This window comes from Pyxicephalus adspersus, chromosome 5 (genome assembly GCF_032062135.1).
Source record: "Pyxicephalus adspersus chromosome 5, UCB_Pads_2.0, whole genome shotgun sequence".
NCBI lineage: Eukaryota > Metazoa > Chordata > Amphibia > Anura > Pyxicephalidae > Pyxicephalus > Pyxicephalus adspersus.
This window is the reverse complement of record NC_092862.1, coordinates 76,483,857-76,501,414: the sequence shown is the minus strand read 5'-3', so window position 1 is coordinate 76,501,414 and position 17,558 is coordinate 76,483,857. Positions and strand designations below refer to the sequence as shown.

Genomic DNA, 17,558 nt, shown 5'->3' with positions numbered 1-17,558 from the left:
TGGTCTAGATCTATAGAGTATTTCATATATGGTTTGAGGGACATTGTTGTTCATTAATAGAATTTGTTGGACAGTGCCAAAAGCTACAGGATTTAAGAGGGGCAGCACCAAATCTTACTCTTCTCAAGGGATAAACCATAGGGGCTCTTAGGAATGTGGGAGCCCTGGGCGATTGACAGATTTTCCATTCTAAATACCAAATCTGGTTTATTCACAGGCAGTGTCTGAGCCAGAATAGGCTCAGTGGAAGTTGGTTGAAGCTGTAAATAATACCAACGTTTTCACACTATCACAACGGGAAGGGGAAAAGCTTTTCCCCACAATGGGTTGAAAAGCATTTTTAGTGTTCTGAGGTAGCACAGAGCCTAGCCATGCTAAAAAAAACAACTAAATAAATAATAATAAAGGAAGCAAAAGCTTTAGGCTCTGTCACAGGCGAAGGAAAATAAACACATTCAGCATTCAAACTACTTCATCTCCTCTTAAATTAAATCTATTTTACAGTCTTTTGTAATCTGCTTTGCCAGTATTGTGAGCTATTTTACTAAATTTCACTATAAGAAAAATGCCCAAGCTCTGTAATTTTAGCTTGGAGTTAAAAGTGTCCTTTCCATTTTTTACAAAATGACATTTAAAATAATGTTGTTAATTGGCACTAAAAATAGCAATAACATCAAGTTTAAATCAACATCAGTTTGATCATTCGTCTAACTTGATAATTATGTCAGCACTGTCATGAGCAAAAAAGAATTCTCTTTCAGTGTATGCTCATCTTTAGTTTTCATTTGTTGATTTGCTTCATTCATCAGGCTTGCATTATATCACTTGAATAAATGCCATTTTTCAAAGGCAGATTTTTTTCTGGTTACGGACAATGCTGCTGTTCGCTGCAGTGCTGACTCTTACAACTGAGAATAAATCAAGGGACAGATGTACAGCACTGTTGTACAGACAACCTAATTAATTTACTAATGGCAGATCCCACAAATGAATTACAACATTTTAAAAAATATTTGCTTTTGATTCTAGGATGTTTGAAATTTTATAACTGTACCAACTTTACATTTTATATACAAAAATGTTTTTCCTAAAGAATAAGTCTCAGGTGCTAGAATTTTATTGTTTGCATAAAGTGGATACACACTCCCATTTAAATGCTAGGTTTTTGTGATGTAAGAAAATGGCCACATCTATACTTGGCAATAGTTTCCTACTCTTCCCGCACCAGTACTCACCAGATGCTAGTCTCCCAATCTAACACAGCAGTCTTCACCTTTAGCAAGCCCACGCTCAGCCTCAGGAGACTGGTTGCATCTCCCAGCACACGGTTGCCCTCAGGACTTCATGTGTAACGGATGGGTCTGGGATGGGCCAGCAGAGGACCGGGGGCCAACGGATTATGCGGTACAATTCTACAAAGCAAATCCACAGTATTAAGCCAAGATCATACAGGGGCGATCAATCCACCAGATGAGTTACAGAGGAAGTAGGAACAAGCCGGGGTGCAAGGCAAAAGGTCGGTTCAGGCTGCATACAATCAATAGGCCAGGAACAGGCAAGATCAGCAACAATAAATAACACTAAACTTACTCCAACACAGATTAGCCCAGCTAAGCAATATAATAGGTACAGATCAGTGGGAGCAGAGAGGCTATAAAGCCCCAGCAACCAATAGGAGCGTAGGTCTGCTTAGGAACTACACTTTATGGTATCTTTATTTGTATCTTCTGAACTTAATATTCAGTATACTGCTCAGTTGACAAGACTATTTGAAGGGATTCCCAAATTTCTTTTTGGAGCATTAGAGTTGGACACCCTTCCTTTACATGAAGAAAGTTACTTTTGTCATGAATAAATACAATATAATAAAATATAGGAATGAAAAAGAAACCTGTGTGAGTAACCTGTGAGAACAGATTTTTTGTCAGGCACCAGAGGATGTTGTTTTTTGTTTTGGTCCCTTTTACTGAAGCTGTTTTTGGGGGGGGGGGGTTAAAAAATCCAGCATTCCACCCATCAATCCACCCCATTCCTTATTTGTCAGGCTGGTGATCTAGGAACTCTTGTTACTTACCTGTTTATAATGCAGTAAATGTATTCCCAAGCACACCCACACCCGCTTTTCTGTCTCCTATATAGAACACCTAGTGTATACACATGTTGGTGTATACACTGAAGTTATTTTAAATGTTTATATCTACCAACTGGAGATGGTCTGACTTCACTTGCTGCACTTCTGAGTTTGCAATCCAAGTGTGAAATCCAGAGTATCGGAAAAAGCTTATTTCTTCCAACACTTACTTAGGACATATATCATGTATACAACAATCTCTTTTGTGTATTTTGCTGAGAACTGCATGAAACAGCTCTATGGCTCTGTGCAGTAGCTTCCTGTAGTAGGGACCGTCCACTGTTGCTATTACCCTTTGTGCAGAAGAATTGATCTCGTACCTGCTAGGTCCCCGCAACACAGTTTTAAGTGTCTCAGTGATGATGTCAGCCCTAATTTTTGCAAGGTAGGGTTTGCAAAGGATTTTGGTACAAATCTATTTTGGCTATTTAGGAGCATATCTAAAAAAAACGTATTTGTGCCCCAAGTTCAGATTTAGGTGCTTGTCAGTTTAGCTATTTTGATCACAACATGTTTGTTTCTATTTGACAGCCCAAGGTATTGCTGTAGACAAGTGGCAACACGAAGAACAGAGGTCAGTATTTATTTTGTTTTTATTAAGTAAAGTATCTAAATGGCCTAAAGCGATTTAGATGGTATACCCTTTTCCCTTAGTTTGGTTCTAAAGTAAACATTTTCTACTCATTATTGACTCAATATTGATATTATGTCATGCATAACTAACAATTTATGGCTCATTGGAACACTAATGCCCCAATCTGATCAAGCAAATGTAATTTAGCTGTCCATTTACTCATGCCTGCAGGGTTTGAACCATTTACCACTATGGTGCCATCTACCACCCAGGCAGACTTGGGAAAAGTATTGTCTATTTAAAATCATGTGACTTTGCAACATGCAAAACAGCTTCGCTATGTGACTGTTTAAGGAAAATTACTATGGATACATTCCAAGTAATATATAAGGGAATATGATCAGTCAAGGAATTAAATGTATGCTTTGATTGCATATGTAGAAAAAGACTATATAAAGTCCTATTGGTGGTCTTGATGGTTTAGTAAAGCATTACCTTCACCTTTATAGCTTAGTTTGTTGACAATGTTACTGTGCATAAAGGTTTTCAGTGTACCATTAAACATCTGCAAACCTTTTAAACTGTGTGATATCTAACTAAATGGTGAATGATAAGTTTAATAAAAGAAAAAACACTAGCCCTATGGTGCTTTCCATATGACAATTTTTGCTTGCTATCACTCTATGACAGCCTGAACATTTTCTTGTAAGAATCATTAGCTTTTGAGGGAAGCAACACTGTTTTACAGCTACCCAAGGGAAAACCTATCAGCATGTTATCTGCCTACTAAAAACCATATACTAAATAACATAATGGTCATGATGTGAGGAAGAACTACTGGACAAAATTATAACTTTGGCTTTCTGCATTTGTCTTGAAATCTAAAATCCTTTTTTAATTAGTCATGTTTATTTTATTGACTAGCGACATTTTATTAGGAATGTTTGTGATCATCAAAGATTACATTTATTTGCAAGTTTTCAAAAAGGACAAAGTTTAAAGTCCAATCCCAAAACTGATTAATAGATTTGATTTAGTAAATGGACTTAAAGTTGCAAATGGGTGGCAAACCGTGAAATACATCTCAGTTTTCATGTAAGCTGTCATAGCCTAGAGCACTGTACATTATCACTGTATATTACGGAAACATAAAACTCCTAAAATATTATGTAACATGTTGCTTGGTCTATTAGCCTGCCATCTCGAAGGTCACTGCAGTCACTGTCAACCTGTGATATATGGTTTCTATCCTGTTCACTTCTCAGTTCTAAATTTCTTTGCAGTTTTATAACAATTTAGAAACAATGTGGGTTGTATAAATTTATTCAAAACTAATAATAAATCTTTGCTGCTGGTACAGTTGTTCTTAAAGACAATATAATTTCCAATATTCTTTTGGTAAACAATTCTCTAAATTCATCATTTCTGTTTATTGTGGATTTTCAAAAAACAGACAAATGGCTGAGCTTATACGCACTGCTGTTCATAAATTTTCTTGAAGCCTCAGCAATGAGCCCTAAGAATCAGGCTCTTTCATGCCTTCGTGAATTTACTTACACAGTAAGAACTCACCACTCATATCTTGGGGGGATGAATCAAGAGGTCAGGTTCTACATTGTAGTGAACAGCCTGACTCAATAAGAAAATGCACAGTGAGATTGACAGCACTATAATTTTTAGGCCACTCTCATTCATCACAAGTGATAGAGCTTCATTACTGTCGTGTTTCAGTTCAAAGGCTCACTCTAAGTTATCTGAAGTTTTAGACATACCTTTCTTCCCCTTGGAGATGGCAAATAGAATTGAGTGTAAAGACAAAACTGAAACAATATTTCAATGTGTCATGTTCCAGAGCTGAAAGGTATTGATTTAGGAAAAAAATAAAATTGCCTTTTTTTTTTCTAAAGTAGACCAAGCATCTGAGAGTGTCTTGTGGGAATCTCATAATAATTGACATAAAGTATTCATTAAAATGAAAAATTGGTGAGGAAGCAATACAAACTGAAAAAAGTACATGTATCTAATGACTACAGAGGATATGTGTAAAACATAAAGATGCCAGATTAGCAAAAGTAAACATCCTCATATATTATGTTCATATATTCTAGTATGATTATGTGCGTGAAGTGTGCAGTGTTTTTGGGTGTGTACCAGGCATGGGCAAACTACGGCCCGAGGGCCATATACAGCCCAATACGGTGGTTTCTCTTGCTCTTTGGGTGTTCTGCAGCTCTGACCGGTGCCATCTCGAGCAGGGTCAGGGGAAGGACCCCACTGGGGGGCACACCATCCAGAGCCACGGAACACGTGGTGGCTCGTGGTGGTGGACGGGCTGCGTCCCTGCACACAGCCCGCCCACTCTCACATCACAGGCTCTGAGCTTGTGAAGGGAGAGTGGGCAGGCTGTCACTGCACATAACCCTGCCCCTCTTTCAAATTTTATTATGTGGCCCCTGACTGAAAAAGTTTGCCCACCCCTGGTGTGTACTGTTTCAGACTAGGAAGGGATGAGATGGAGGGGATGCAAGGAGTTTCCCAATTATTCACACTGATACCTTCTTCTAACAACTGTTAAGATAAGAGATCATATACTGTAGTTGCGTTCATGAGTCATCCAAGCCATATCCTTGCATTGTAAAAAGAGGCAATACAGAACAGATATTGTGCAGCACTACCAGAAAAAGTATGTAGACATAAAAAAAAGATAGGCATAGATGCCCCTTATACATATATTATTAAAGTATTTACTGTATTAGATACAAGCTTTTATAAATAGTCACACTTAGGTAATATTGTTCACATTAAAGCTGTCTACCCTTTTATGTAAGGTAAAAATATTTATTGAGGTCCGCTTTAAGCTACTCTTTGTTTATATGTTTATCTGAATTATTTACCTTACTTAGTGTAACTTAATTTTCTCCCAAATTATTGCTCAAAATCTAATGTCCTTTTTGTATTTTTAGTCTAATTTCCTGAACATAGTCTAAAACAAATGGGGCCAATAAGTTTTTCAAATGTTGAAGTGCCTGCAGGAAACCCACACAAACACAGGGAGAACATACATATTTCATGCAGATATTGTCTTGGCTAGTGTTGAAAGGTGACTGAGTCACCATGCATCAGAGTTCAGGTAGGGAGCATTGTACTCTGGTTTAAAGCCATATAAAATGGAAATTCAATGGATTCAAAAGAATTATATGTGGTTTAGGGTTGGAATAATAGTGTAATATCCAACCTATTTACTTATCAAGGCCACATTCCTAATACATAAAACTACACATCAAAATCTCTAGAATTTCATTATTCAGTGGCACTTTACAGGCCAACAAATTCACAATTATCTTATAAATGAAGAACATTATACTTTCTTAAATAACATTAAAACCACTAACATAAAAAAACTTAAAAAAAAAAAACATGCAAGCCAAACACAATACAAAATATTCCTAATGAGGTCACCCCTAATGGGGTGCACCCTGTATGTTTCCACGCGTTTCATGGACTAGTTCTGCTTCTTCAGGAAAAGAACAAGGATATCTGATGTTTGTAGCACATTGGACCTCACCCAAATTGGGTGGAACCAAGCCAGAACAGCAGTACTTGGAATATTTCCCAACTAACAATCAGTTATTTTCAAGTTTGTAATCACTTTCCATTTCTTTCCAGTATGAACTTTACCTATATTAATCCATCCTCATTATGGGGGCTCAACAGTAGTGGAAACACGTTGCTTGAACGCTAAGTGCTATGTCTGAGCTAAAAAGCCAGGGATGGATAAGAGGCTATTTCCTAATTGACCCACCGGATGGGCGAAACTGATAAAACCTGGGTGTGCAGACACACCCAGAGTCAGAACTGCCCGAATGCACAGGAAAGGGGTGTCTGCGCTTTAGTGAGGAAGAGGTAAGTGTGACACTACACATTTAATGTTTGGCATCCTAAATTGTGCTGAGCCTTTTAATCAGTTATATTTCTACACATGCCACTTTATTATATCTAAAGCATCATTTGGTACACATAAATAGGTGCCATTGCAGGTGAAAGAACCAGAGCCACAGTGAGTGAAGAAAGAAATAACTATTTTTTTCTTTTTTTAAAAAAAAACAAACCCAGAAAGTAACACAGTAATTTTATGTCACGTTTGACCATGTTCAGTTTTATAATATTTTTGTTGTTTTGTTTTTGTTGTGTTTTTATTTTAGTGCACAGTAAGGTTAAGTTCACACAGACGGTGAGAAAACTGTGGTTACTGCTTTCTTTATGCCAGGAACCACTGCCTCTTGGGGAGACACTACATGCATATATATAAATAAGGGCAATAGTGAGTATTTGTACCACTCACTGCCACCAGCTGTCAAATGTGCAGATGTTGGATCATTTAGAACCAGCGCTGTCATGAGTGTTTGAGGGGAGCCATGCAGGAAACTGTCCTTAGGTTCAAAGTAACCTAGGAATTACTCTCTCACTCCTAATGTCTTGCAACTTCAAGGCTCACTATAAACCCATTCCAAGCCAAAACAATGTCAGGTATTAAAGAGTGAGCAATTTTTACCTGTGCCCAGACACTACTGTCATTTGTATTAGTCAGTTTATAGGGGTGCCAAAGGCTTCAAAAACAAAAGAAAAACACTTTTTAAATAAATCCTCCTATTTAATGTGTTTGTCAGCAAAGGTGGGTAGAGAGTAATGCAATTAAAAAAAAAAATCACTAAAAAAAAGAAACATTGAATTACTGAATTACTGAAATCTAAGTTAGGTTTGTAGGCATAGGCTTCCCCTGGCAGTGTTTCATATCAGGTACAAATATTGCAGTTAGCTAGCTTATGTTTGCTCTTTTGTCCATTCTTGCACAATGCAGAGTAAAATTATTTGTTTCTACTAACCTCTAGCTGGCAAACCGTGCTAGAACAGGCTGTGCAAGATCAAAACAAAATAATCACAGTCTGTTCTGCTGCTGCCATGAAGCCAAAATGTCTTTTCCTAGGGTACTTTATTTTCATAGGATCATTCTGATTTGTAAAAAGAGATCAATGAAAGTAGTTTAAAAGGTGGCAAAAGCTGTGTCTCATAAATTCCAGGACAATAAAAAAAATGTTCATTGTATAAAGCAAGCATCTGAGAATTTAGATTAATTTATTAGGTAGCATAGAGTTTTCACATTCTATCCGGGTTATGGATTACACACATATAAGAATTTAGGTAAATTAATGTGTAAAGGATTTAAAGGGTATGCGACAATAAACTGCTTTTATCTGCATCCTTTTGGTCTCCTAAATATACTGTTGAAGACATTTTCTTTCATCTGTTGGATGAATGAAATGGACGGCTGAAATGAAAAAAGGTGCCTATTACTCTAATAGTAGTAAAGTTATTATCAGCATTGCTTGTTCATTTGTTAATTATGTATTCTTGTTTTCCTTAATTGAGGCTGATGCTGCAGCTGTTATAGACCAAGAAGGTGCAGTACTGGAATCAGGTCCTAATTGAATAAGGAGAAAGCTGACAAGGGAAGAGCACCCAATGCAAGATGCAAATGTGAGGCACCTGTCAGGCAGGGAGTGAAATAGCTCTGTGTGATACAGTGTACCATACCAGTACCATACCAGGAAATCATGAAGAGTTTTTCTCTTGGCTTTTCCTTGTGAAGAAGTCTAGTTCCCTGGCAAGTGTGTTTATTATATTTATCGTTATTATTAATTTTATTATTATTATTAATAATAATAACAATAAACAGGATTTATATTACGCCAACATATTATGTACTGCTGTACATTAAATAGGGATTGCAAATGACAGACGAATACAGACAGTGGCACAGGAGGAGAGGACCCTGCCCCAAAAAGCTTACAATCTAGGAGGTGGGAGAACTGACACACAATAGGATGGGAAATATGTAGTGGTGGGAAGAAGTGATGGTTTCAAAAGACCAAAGAAGATAGGTAGGCAAGTTTGAAAAAATGAGTGTTCTTTTAAATAAGCAGAAAGTAGGTGCAAGCCAAATATTAGAAGGAAGACTATTCCAGACAGTCGGGGCGGCTGTAGAAAAGTTTTGTAGCCGTGGGTGTGATGAGGTTATGAGTGAGAAAGTCATTAGCAGGTCATTGGAGGACCATAGAGAGCGGCTGGGGGAGTACTTTTTTTATCAGGTCAGAAATGTAAGTGGGACAATCACTGTGGAAGGGTTTGAAAGCAAAGCACAGGAGCTTGAATTAGATTTTAAGGTGAAATGGAAGCCAACGAAGAGAACTACAAAGGATGGATGAATCTGGCTGCAGCGTTCATTTTTAGATTGTAGAGGAGAGAGTCGGGTTAGTGGAATACCAGAGAGGAGGAGGTTACAGTAGTCCAGACGAGAGATGATAAGAGCATGTACAAGGAGTTTGGTGGTCTCTGGGGACAGGTAGGGGTGGATTTTGGAAATGTTGCGTAGGTGAAAGTGACAGGACCTGGAAATGTTCTGAATATGGGGGGTAAATGAGAGGCCAGAATCAAAGGTGACACCAAGACAACGTGCCTGAGGGGAGGGCCAAATAACAGTGTTGTTAACAGTTAGATATATTTCAGGGGGGGGATTTGGAATTTGAGGGGGGGGGGGGGATGATGAGTTCTGTTTTATCCAGGTTGAGTTTCAGGAATCGGTCAGACATCCATGATGAGATGGCTGATAGGCAGTATGAGACCTTATCCAGGACTGAGGGAGACAGGTCAGGGGCGGACAGATAGATTTGAGTGTCATCAGCATACAGATGGTACTGTAAGCCAAAGGCGAATATGAGACTACCGAGAGAGGAGGTGTCCAAGGACTGACCCTTGGGGAACACTAACAGGGAGGAGAGTGGGCTAGGAGGAATTACCATTGCAGGAAACTTGAAAGGAGCGGTCAGACAGATAGGAAGCAAACCAAGAGAGAGCAATGTCACTGATACCAATGGAGCGCATGATTTGTATTTTCAAAAGGAGGAGATATGGAGGACTTCACTGTTTCCCTCAGACAAGGTTATTTTAAACATAAGATAGTTTAAACAAATTCTTGTCAGAATAAACTATATTAATGACATAGGACTATGACATTAGATTGTGAGGCCCTTAGAGGGACAGTTAGTAGTATGACTATGGATGCTAATATGTCAGTATTATATAAATACTGGCTAATAATAATAATAATTCTAAGGGGGAATATGCATTACAATTTAGTAAAAATAAGACTAGGCTGGAAATCCTTAGCTAATCTCTACAGAGATTATCCAGACCCTTCCCCTCATCATGACTGATCACTGGTGAATAGTTGATGAAAGAGCACATATGGCCACTAAGGTGATACATCTGTGGACAATGAGAGAAGAAAATTGTCACTAGATTTAATTGCATAAATGTAATATGAATTAAAACCGACTTAAGGTCTACGTACAGTTTAACTCCAATTTCTCTAAGCCAAAGCTCTCTAAGTCTAGAGAAGATATATTTTCATCAGTGAACCTGGATGATCCAGCAAACCTTGAAAGGATTTCCTAAAAGTCATTTGCTCTTTGTGAGCAAATATTTTCAATCCTGAAACAGATCCATTCCAGGTTTGCAGTGTAAGTGAATCTTGTCCAGTCTTGGAAAGCTTTAATAAATCAGGCCCTATGTGCAACTTGTATTAATTCTCATTGACCACACACTGGCATCCTCTATCTTTCATTAATGTCCCATTGATATTCTTACATCCATATTTTCGTTTTATCCACTATGAATTGTCACACTACCTACTACAGCGGGATTTTTAAAGAACTACAAGTTTTAAAGCTCCTAACAGAAGTCAGATAAGCACCGGGGCAGATTGATAAACAATGTCAGGAGACTGCTGTACACGTGTCAGATTTTTACCTGAGGCGAATGGGTGAACAATCATCTGACGTATGTATGAAGCTTTTGGATGGGTATATTGATCTTTTCTGTTATTACTTTCATGCTTCAGTACAGAGGTCTTCATCTGCTTTTTCTGTGTTGTGCAATAGACCATAATTAGTGTACAGCCTTGTCATTTTTATTTTGAAGAGAGAACCAGCTGAGGAATTCTGTGCAGAGAGTGAAACCATGTTTGTACCTACACTTTAAAGGCTGAACAGGAACCGATTTCAAAAGTTATAACATTAGTTAAGGTTATATATTTCATTTTAAATCCCAGGTATACTGTATATGTACCTTTATTTTCGTTGCTTTAACACCACTTTACAATGCCAGCAATGCACGGTGATTTGGTCTCTGCCATTCCAAGCGAGTTATACAAACTGTGATGTGCCCTTGGGAAACAGGATAGAGTAAAATGGCTGATGCATACATCTGGTCACAGAGCAGCCTAGGGAGTTATAGAGGTTTCAACACCATACATAAACTATAAACAACAAAAATATGATTGGCATAGGGTAGAGATAGAACTGGAAGAGTTCACCTAAACATGAACTTATACTTTTCATCTAATAAATGAAAACTCAAACACAGGGCAAGATGGCAAAATTTGTAATAGCTGTGGCAAGTAAGATTAACTCATGTGAAGTAAGTAAAGATTATATATGAAACGTGCCTGCAAAAAAGGTTGATAAACTTCAACACATACATAAAAGTTGACATTGTGTAATTAGTTTCTAAATAAACAAAAATACTGATTTCTAATGTAGAAAAATATAGATAGAACCCTACATTTAACATAAACTAAAACCTATAAATTACAAGCATGTGTTCCTGATTAGGTGCCTAGAACAAGAACCATTTAGGAAGCATACTGGTGGAACTGGTGATATTTACCGTATTTTCTGCCATATAAGACGCACTTTTTCTTCCCCAAAACTGGGGGGGAAAGTTAGTGCGTCCTATACGACAAATGTGTTAAAAAAAATAATTAAAATATTATACTCACCCGATACCCGATCCTGCGTGTGTCTCTGGCTGCGGCGTCTGTCTCTTCTCTCCTCTGCCAGCATCGAGTTTTCTCCTGTCTGTAAAGCAAAGCGAAAGAAGCCGGCACAGCGCCACCTGCTGTTCCCTGTCCTAACTGCCATACAATAGAAAAAAAGCACAGCGTGATCAGAAGGGGAATTTGAATGACAGAGGATGATCAGAAAGGGAATTTGAAAGGTACAGAGTGATCAGAAAGGGAATTTGAATGGCACATGAGTGATCAGAAGGGGAATACCGGTATGAATGGCACATGAGTGATCAGAAGGGGAATAATCTTTCAGAATCTTTTTTTCTAGATTTTCCTCCTTTAAAATTGGGTGCGTCTTATATTCCAGAGAGTCTTATACGGCGAAAAATACGGTATATCTCAGATATCTTTAGTCAGGTTTAAATGTGCCCAGCTTCCTAAGGCCCTTGGAAAGAAGGATGTAGGATAACTAGGACACCATGTCACCAAATTATTGTAACACAATCATTATACTGCCCAGTAAGAGTTGACTGTTTGATAACAAAAGTATCCCAAAAGCCTAAAATTATATTGCATTATTTTGTAGGTAACTATTGCAGCATTTAGTGTCAAAATACATGCATTATAAAGCCATTGTATCAATTAAAACTATAGGGGTGTTATAGGATTAATGTAAAAAAATAACAGTTTGCCATGGAACATAAAGCCAAGGACAAGGCTTTCTGGAACATGGACTGAGGAATCAAAGTCTACAGTAACAGGAGACATGCTTGATGTAAGCTGATGACAACGTTTCAAACTCTAAAACATAGAGATGGAAATGTTATAGATTAGATTGCTTTCGTGCAAGCAGTTTACAGTCATCATATCAACTATATATTTTGAATTATATGAAATTGTAAATTTTAGGGAAATTTAAAATTTTATAGGAGATTTGGAACAGGAAGTTCATAGAAGACAATGAAACGGTAATACCAATTTGTGGGGGTCAATTTACTTACTTTTTCCATGTGCATCACTTCCTCTATTACTTATTTTTTGTTGAATGAATGTCTGAAAGAAAAATTATCCTGACCTTTATCTAAAGCAATCTTTGAAGATTTAATAACAATTAAAGCCAAATATGTTTGTACTTTTTCACTGTATCTAAATACTAAATTAAATATATAAGAACATAGATTACAATATGGTTTTGTGCAGCGAGCCTGGCACCTACGCTTTATTTTTTTTAAGTGCAGCATTTGATATTGCAAATCCACAAGGGGAGCTAGTGCTTCATTGAATCAGATTACTAGTTGGTCAGATTGAGAAATATACATTTATGCAACTTTACAATTATACATAATGAGAATTGACATTTTACAGTTATCATGCATTTCTGGGGGAAAAAAAAGCATTTATTTATTTGCTGACCATTCCCCAGTTCTAGGTGTACTGTTGGAGACTTGATAAGTCCAAGGTCTTGCTTTTCAATTGTTAAATAATAAACAAAAGTGAAAAGTGCTATATTTATCACAGTTCAGTATTTTAATGTTTACTGATTTTGTATGCTTGTTGGATGATAGTACCTGTGCTGAAATGGTCATTGTCAAGTGCAACAGCAAAATCTCACTAATCCTGATGTTCTTTAACAACATCAATCATTACACAGGGCATGAGTTATAGATTTAGATCATTTCATGCTGCAATGATAATGGACCAGATAAAATGTCAAATATGTTCTTCCTAAATCTCTAAACTACAATGCATATGCTTATAACTGAATTTATTTAACAACATGCACATTAAAAAGTGTTAATATATGTACTTTTTTGCTTGGAATGATCTTGGTATTAGCTGGATTCCTATTTAAATATGAACATAGTTTTTAATTTTAATTGTCTACATAATTTACTATTATAAATAAAAAACAAAAAAGTGAGGTGCACTAATTTTTAAAATGAATAAAACAGTGTTAAACACTTTTTTGCAAAGCACATCAAATAAATATATCAACTACATGGCTTAGAGATACAACATATTATAAATATGCAAAATGCAAAACGAAAAGCCTGAAAAACCAAGCAATTCCAGAAGAGGGAGTTGGTATAACATGAATCAGCCATCATTAAGTAGAACAGCTTTCAGACCTTGGATCTATTTAGAGTAAGAATGAATAACACTAAGTAATTTGTGCATCATATTTTTCTATTATGCAGCTGATGCTTGTAAAAACAAACCAGTCATATTGTTCTTTTCAATGTGAAACTTACTACATTTCACAGCAAGCAGTACAACAAATTCTTACCATTACACAATTTGTTGTGATCAGAATATATGTCACTTCTGATCAGAATATATGTCAGAGAAACAAATAAAAATATGTTAAAAAAAAATGAATATGACAACTTTGCAATAACAAAAAATCAGGCAAATGTAGAAAGTAAATAAGTAAAAATGTATGTGGAGAAAATAATACATTTGTAATAGCCTTTGCAGAATATATCATGCTGACTAAACCTTGTTGGGGTTGAGATGAGATGATATTTCAGTTATCCTAAAGATTTAAGCATTACCTACAAAAATGAAATGCATCCCCATGAAGTTTAAAAAGATTCTGAACAATGTATCTTGCTAAAGAGAAATGCAGAGCGTCTGAGACTTTTCTACAAGCATACTTTTGTTTGACACCATAAACAGCAGAAGTGCCCATTTGTCAGGGAGAGAAAGACTGTTTATTTAGAATATATTGTATAACAGAGGGGTCATCACTATTGGCAGTCCCTTGTGTTAAAGAGACATTGTGCCCAACAAGAGTGTCCTGTTTGTGAGAGACCAAACAAGTTTGCCCTTAGATGCCAGAGACAGACTATCTAGTAAGAGAGCCCTGTGTGACAATGGGCTTGATTTAATAAAGCTCTTCAAGGCTGGAGGGGATACACTTTCAGCAGTGAAGCTGGGTAATCCAGCAAACCTGGAATGGATCTGATCCAGGATTCAAAACATTTGCTAACAAATAGCAAATGACTTTGAAGAAATCCATTCCAGGTTTGCTGGGTCACCAATGCCTCACTGATGAAAGTGTATCCCCTCCAGCCTTGGAGAGCTTTAATAAATCAGGTCTAGTGAGTTAAAACCTGTACAGAAACAGTGTTCTTTGTAAGAAAATTTCCAAGAACAGTGCTATAGCATGAAAAAGGAAATAGACTACTAGGAGAGTTCTGTACATGGAAGAATGCACCTTAGTAAGAAACAGGACGTGTAGGTGTGGGGTCATTGCACAAGAGTTTATGTGTGAAAGAAATAGAATGTATAAACATGTGACAATGCCCTGCAAGGTCCCAGTCCATTGATAATTCATAATCTAACATTGTATTTTTCGCTTTTAGACAATAATTCGCACAGCCTTGGTAAGCTAATAGCGCTTTCCCAGCAATCAACTGCCCATTACCAGAAAAAGATTTTTCTTTTTTGTAGTACTCCTTGGCAAGTTGGTTAGGACCCAATGAGAAGAAATGTTCCCCTCAGTCAGGAAAATAGCTCAATGAGACAATCATATGGCCTATGGGAAGGAGTCAACAGCCTGCAGGGAGGAAACATCAGAAATGATAAAGCAGCCTCAGAATAGCAAGGGAAGAAGAGGTTATTATTTGGTTTAAGAGAAAAAACCGTACAATATTTTTTGTGGGTTTCCTTGGTCCCATCCAGACATTGAATTTACTTGAAGTTCTTGGGGGACATGCCTTTACCAAATGTTTGTCTTCGCCAATTCATTTAAAAGCCTGTGGAAATGACTTCTCAATCTCTCAGCCTCAGACAGTTTATGGCTGATTGGGCTCCCCAGCTGGGAGGTTGGAGGGTAGAGAGGGAGGATTGGAAGAAGAAAGCTGTGTAGGCTTCAGAGGGACAGTAGTGTTTTCATGCTGCTGTACTCTGAAGTCAATATGGATGGCTTCTGCAAAGTGTTGCCTGGGGATTCCAGAGAAGGAAAGTTAGCAATCTCAGTAAGACCCAACCTGAACATTCACATTAGAACCAGTTCATTGTGCTGGGCGAGCAATTACCAGCTTTTAGAACTCTTTCTCTTCCACTGAGCTACAAACCTAAATCTTGACAGTAGCAGTGATATCCAGGTATACAAGGAGAACCCCCATGGACTGTTAAATATGTTAAATATGATATAAGATGAACATGTAATCAGGGATATTACTAGCTACAAACATCTTTATAACAGTGATTTACGTTTAAAATATCTTTTGCAATGTGTTAATGTTTGTTATATTGTAGATTAGCATGTGTAGTGTTAAAGTGTTATTAAACCTTCAGGAAAAGGAATACATAGTACAGGTCATCTCGGCACTTACTGTATGTCAAGATGTGGCCTGTGACCTGTTTGTAGTGTGGACTCTTCGATAGAAGTTTCAGAGAAGCTGCACTTAAGAATCCGAAGCCTGCAGCCAGGGACACTGCTAAATGTAAGATGCTGAGCATGTAATCTTTACAAAGTTTTTATTAGGGAAAGTTCCTTGTGGATTCTGCATACGGTACGGTATTGTAAAAACTTACGGCATGATTTGTAAAGTCTCCAAGACTAAAGAAGATAGACTTTCATGGATTTCTTAAAATAATGTTGTTATTTGTAGGCAAATGTTTTCATTCCTGCACCAAATCCATCCCAGATTTGCTCCAATAAAACAGCCCCAGCTGACTTCTGTAGCTGTAGGCATTATGGAGAAATTATTTTCCCCACAGAATAACTGGGATCACTGCTTCTCTTTCCTTATTTTCTTTGGATGCAAACAAAGCCTGAAAAGCTGTTGTGAATTTAGGATGAATTGCCTCACAGTATGTGCAGCATGACAGGTTAGTGAGAGCTTGATTAAAAAGTGTTAGAAAAAGCATTTTTAAAGTGGTGTTATAGTAGAAACTTTCCTTCTGTTTGTATAAATTTGCTACACCATCATTACATCAAGGAAGATAATTCTTTTTATAACTATAAGAGTTAAACAATGTATTTTTTCTGACATGTGCACCCCTCCTTTTGATCAAGATATGACTTAACCAGGCAATATTACGAGGTGGCCTTGAGTTTAAAATTATAAATACAATAAAGTATGAAAAGTTTAGCAGCTCACATAAAAGGGGGTAATATTCTCTCAAATAGGCACAAAACAGTGGTATTTCAGTTTACTCTTAATGAAAAAATTACTGTTAGATATTTATCATGGTTTACCATGGTGGCACAGTGACACCATATTGTACATTTAACACTCAGCCCAACATACCAAAATAGCAGTCACATGAACAATGTTTGATTTTTTTTGTTTCTATTTTTTTTTTGGTATAGTAGTATACTATGGTAGAAAAATATTATATAGGGCTGTGCTGCCGACATCCTGCTGCTCACCACCACATACAGCCACCAAAGCATGGGTAAAGTGATTCCTTATTACCATCATATCAAAAAACAACCCTGGATAACCAATGAACTGTATGCCAAAACATTGAAAACACACTGGAGAGGATAGAGAGATAAATACCTCAATATAATATACCTGGCAACCTGATACAGATCGGTTGCCGAAAAATAGACGGACATAACCCAGCTTCTAAATTAATGTTTAAACACAATTCACTCTAGGCAGCACTATTCCACACAATTACACTTATGATTGGGCTTTTTCACACAATACAGCCAGACCCTATGATAAATATGTAAACTTTTTGTAAACTTTAGGGATGTATTGAACCCACCGCCCCTATTTTGTATACCCATACTGTAAATATATGTTCTTGATCCTATTAATCCCCTGAGGAAGCCAAATAGGGCAAAATGCGTTGGGTATTGTGAGATACCTTTGAACATATGTCCAAAAGTTTTTACTAAAAAATCAGTTTACACTAATAGGTGTTTTATTGTTGTTCATTTATGTTCATTTAATTGTGTTTAGAATAGTCAGTCTCTGTTA

General features: G+C 37.0%; 1 protein-coding gene across 6 annotated transcripts in view; it reads left to right on the top strand.

Annotated features, from left to right (window-relative positions):
* LOC140331146 (poly(rC)-binding protein 3-like) overlaps positions 1-17,558 on the top strand; it is a 430,678-nt gene that overhangs the window by 263,374 nt on the left and 149,746 nt on the right. For 2 of the 6 annotated variants that reach the window (XM_072411901.1, XM_072411905.1), the window contains exon 5: positions 2,663-2,705. The exons of the other annotated variants lie outside the window; for them this stretch is intronic. The gene's annotated coding sequence lies outside the window, so the exon portion shown is untranslated. The remainder of the gene's footprint in view (positions 1-2,662; positions 2,706-17,558) is intronic. 6 annotated transcript variants of the gene reach the window in all.